The following is a 4891-nucleotide window of genomic DNA, read 5'->3' on the forward strand; positions in this document are numbered from 1 at the left end:
AGGAGCTTGCAGCTCGTTATCAATGGAAAGTACTTCCTCGGGGAATCCTGAATAGCCGGACAATCTGCCAGCTTTATGTTGGACAAGTGCTTTCACCGGTTCGAGCCCAGTTTCCCCAGGCCTATATTCTTCATTCTATGGATGACATTTTAATTGCTGCCCCCACTGATAAAGAATTAATTGACTGTTATCGAATTGTGAGCCGCCGTGTTACAGAAGCTGGATTACACATCGCTCAGGAAAAAATGCAACAGACCACTCTTGTTCAACATTTAGGAATGGTGGTTGATAAACAATGTATTCAACCTCAAAAAGTTCAGATTAGGAGAGATTCTTTTCAAACTTTAAATTGGACAGGCTCGGTGTAGAATACTTCAAATTTCTGGATTTTATCCGAATTTAATTGTAGTTCCTTTAAATCGGCTCGAAATTCCGGCTGCCTTTCAACATTCGGTGCTGTGGCAAATTCACTTGAGTGATTTTGGTGGCATTATTGACAATCGTTATCCAAAAAACAAATTGTTTGATTTTATAAAAATGACGTGTTGGGTGGTCCCTCGATTAACCACAGATCAGCCCATTCCTGAGGCTGTTACAGTGTTCACCGATGGCTCCAGTAATGGCAATGCTGGGTATGTAGGTCCTACACACAAGCTTATTTCTACCTCTTATACTTCTGCTCAAAAGGCAGAGTTAATTGCTGTGATTACAGGATTTCCCTAAACCTTTAAATATTGTCTCTAATTCTACTTAACATGGGAAAGAGGATGTGCTTGTGTTTCACCAGGAGATCATCAAAAGAAAACCACAGAGAAAAGACGTCTGTGTCAGAGACTGCCCTCAGACATGGTGAGATCTGTGCCAACTCTTAGAAGCTGGTACATGGGTCTAATTCAATCCTCTCGATGCCAGCGGAGACCCATCTAACTAATCCCACTTCTAATTACCTTTCTTTTTCTCCTTATAAACCTAAAAATCTCACCATTTCTATTAGCCTGAAAATAACATCCCTGTTTTTCTCCTCTTCCTTCAGCACTCAATCTCGCTTACAATAGGTTTTATTTCCTGATTCTCCCCTTTATAATTTCTGCCTCACCAGTTTCCTCTCACACTGATTCACCTGCTACACATACTTATTCTTATTAGGCTTATGTGCCTTTTCCTCCATTTATTCGACCTCTCACCTGGATGGACGCTCCTGCGGAAATCTACACTAACAATAGTGTGTGGATGCCTGGAGCTACAGATGACGGTTGCCCGGCTCAACCAGGAGAAGGAGACACTGCGTTTGTTGTTACCATGGGTTATAAATACCCCTCTCTGTGCCTCGGACGTGCACCTGGTTGTATTTATCTAGAAACTCAAGTCTGGGCTGCTTATCTTCTGGATAATCTGACATCAGGATTCAGGCTCAGCCTCAGACCAGGGCCCACCCTTAGTTAATTGGGAGGTCTCAGTTTCAATCTGTGCACAGGATAGCTTTCCTCAGTGTGAAGTGACCTAGCTGTCATTTAATTCAGGAACCCCTGCCTCTGCCCTCCTAGAATGACTTGTCCTTCCTGAGCTTGCTCCTGTGAGCTCTGTAACTGTTCCCCTTGCCAGGTCACTCTTCCTGGGCCGGGTGGAGGCAACCCATAGGTCATCACCTCCTTTTCTCAGCACACCCTGCCTGTAGTCTGCGTGAACACCGGTCCCCTGTGAACCCTGCGTCCAGCATGGCTGGCACACAGCAGACTCCCCGGGTGTCCACTGAGCACCCGTGGGTCCCTGGGGACCGTGGGTCAGGTGAGGGGCTTGCTTGAGACAAAGTGAGACAAGGAGGGAAGGCAGCCAAGAAGGGCTCCCTGGGGGAGGGGAGGGCAGCCAAGAAGGGCTCCCTGCAGGAAGGGGAGCAGCAGCATGATCCTCCTGACAGCCTGGGAGCTGGGACCTCCAGCCGCGCATCCCAGGCTCCCTGTTCCAGGCCAGCCCCGGAGGAGGCTAACTTCATGGCACTTCCGCCCTGTGACAGAGACAGCAGGAGGTCCCAGGGCATTTGGCAAGGAGCTGTGGGCATTGGCAGCGATACGGGGCGGGGCCTACAAGTACCAAGCCCTTGTCCTCCCGAGCCCCTCACCTCCAGGACAGCAGAAGCTCAGCCCACGCCTGGCCACACCCCCAGCCAAGGCCCTGCCACCAGAAGGCCGGCTGCTCCCTCGCTGGTGCCCACTCTGGGTAGAGTCGGGAGCCTCCCAGCCCCAGCCCCATGCAAGGCCCCAAGTCTCCGTTTAATTACTCAAATTTTGTAAGTGTAATTACACAATAAGTGACATACTAAAAAACATCACTAAAATGTAAGCCTTTGTAATACCGTTTTATTACATTTTGATGACTTTCTAACTGTGATACTTTATTATTCATGCCACATTATTTTATGAAGGCACAGTGAGATTTTTAATATCTAATTACTGTTCGGAGTGGTGATGAAACACGTCTCATGCAGCAGCGTGCAAACCCGCGTGCCAGGAGCACCCGGTGCCCAGGGAGGAGGAGCCTGCCTCATCCAGAGTCAGGAGGGACCCGCCAGGCTGCGGGGCAGCAGTTCTGCTGTGCGCTCTCTGCTGAGCGTGGAGACGGATGGGAATTCTGCAACCAGACCCACCACATGAGTCAGAGATGTTTCTGCAAGGTGAGCTGGACATGCCTAAGGTCCTGGGGCTCCCAGGTGGTGGCCCAGCCTCTGAGGCCACTGCCCCAGAGAGGCCCCACCTCCGCTGGACTCCCTGCAGGGCTCCCTGCAGGGCTGAGTATCCTCCAGCAGCGACTCCAAATCCCCAGGACGGCTTCTGGGCTGGGCCTGGCCTTCAGGACGTCCCACACGAGGCACTAGGCAGAGTCTCTCCTCCCGGACTTTTAACACCTGGGGGACCCCAGGGACTTCTGGTCTCCTAGAAGCCAAAACTCAGACTAGGGAGGGGTCACCCGCCCCGCCCGAGGCCACCCTTCAAGTCATTGGTGGCCCCAGGAGAACCCAGGTCCACACCCCCGCCCGCAGCAGACTGACCTGCTGTAGACCTACCTTATGGGTGAGAGGCAGGCGGCTTGGGGAGACCTGCAGGGGGTCTCGGGGCACAGGAGGGGAGCAAGAGAGGCGCACTAGAGGGTCCACTCTGCAGAGCTTCCCACCCCTCTGCCTTCTCCAGACTGGGCTCCCGCCATTCCCGCCGAGGGTCCCACATGGGGCCTGCCCGCTCAGCATGCCTCCCTCCAGCCCGTCTTGTCTCAGGGACTGGCCTGAGAAGTCCTCGGAGGCAGAGGAAGACAGGAGGAATTCTGAAACGCTGTTGCTGGAGAGGTCCTCTCCCCTGTGACACCAGTCCTGTGCTAGTGAGACCCTTGCTTCTGGACCAGGCTTGCAGGGCCGTTGGTGTGGGGGCTCAGCCGCTCTGCACTCCTGAGAGAGTAGCTGGGCTGTGGCCCTCTCCTGCTGCCAGCAGCATCTCCTTAGCCGCCTCCTCTCCCCTGTAGCGCCACCTCCCTTCCCTTCTCAGGACAAAGCTGAAGGAGCCATGGCAGCTGGATATGCGCCACCCACTACTGTCCCCAGACCTGCTCCTGGTGAGGGCTGCCTGTGGGCAGGGGGTCAGGGCAGGCTCTGGCAGGGAAGGTTCCCTGGGGAAGGGCTGGAGAGGGGCCAGGCAGGGGCCTGTGAAGGAGACAGTTCCCATAAGAAGTCTTAGTCGGCTTTTCAAGGCATCAGGCACAGCAGATAAATAAAAGACAACTTTTATTTAATATGCCCAGGCCTCCGTTTCCTCCTCTGTAAGATGTTGATTCTACTGTCTCACACCTCCCAGGCTTTTTGCCAATGCAAACGTCAGTGGTTTTTAGTATATCTACAAAGCTGACAATCAAACCATTACCATCATCTGATGTTAGAACCTTTTCACCACCCCCAAAAGAAACCCCCATGCGCGGTGGCTCACGCCTGGAATCCCAGCACTTTCGGAGGCCGAGGCAGGTGGATCAGGAGGTCAGGAGATGGAGACCATCCTGGCTAACACGGTGAAACCCCATCTCTACTAAAAATACAAAAAAATTAGCCGGGCGTGGTGGCGGCGCCTGTAGCCCCAGCTGCTCAGGAGGCTGAGGCAGGAGAATGGTGTGAACCCGGGAGGCGGAGCTTGCAGTGAACCAATATCGGGCCACTGCACTCCAGCCTGGGCAACAGAGGGAGACTCTGTCTCAAAAATAAACCCCCATGTCCTTTGCGGCCACTTCCCATCTGCCCCACCCCCAGCCCCTGGCGACCACAAAGCTACTTTCTGTCTTCAACAGCTTTGCCTGCTCTAGGCATTTCATATAGAAGGGGCCATTTGCTGTGTGGCCTTTGTGCCTGGCTGCCTTCACCCAGCGTGTCGTGCTCAGCCCGTTAGCATGTGGTGGGTGCCTCACTCCGCTGGTTGCCAGATCACACTGAGGGCCTCCCAGGTTCCTGCTGGGTTCCACCCAGTGGCTGCATCGTTCTACATTCCCACCGGCCGCAGGCGAGGCTCCAGTTCCTCCGTGTCCTCCCCAACACTCGCTATTTTCTACAGAAAACAGCTGAGACTGTGACCATCGCCTGCCTCCGGGGTCCCCATGCCTGTTTCCACCTGCATTTCCAGCACAACCTGCCTGCCCAGCAGCCCCTAGTGGGAGCCCAGGGCCTTGGAGTTCCTCCTGTGACCCTTCCTTCCTTCCTTCCTCCTTCCTTCCTTCCTCCTTCCTTCCTTCCTTCCTTCCTTCCTTCCTTCCTCCCTCCCTCCCTCCCTCCCTTCCTTCCTTCCTTCCTCCCTCCCTTCCTTCCTTCCCTCTGTCCTCCGTCCCTCCTTCCTTCCTTCCTTCCTTCCTTCCTTCCTTCCTTCCTTCC

The sequence above is a fragment of the Theropithecus gelada genome, chromosome 17 (genome assembly GCF_003255815.1).
Source record: "Theropithecus gelada isolate Dixy chromosome 17, Tgel_1.0, whole genome shotgun sequence".
NCBI lineage: Eukaryota > Metazoa > Chordata > Mammalia > Primates > Cercopithecidae > Theropithecus > Theropithecus gelada.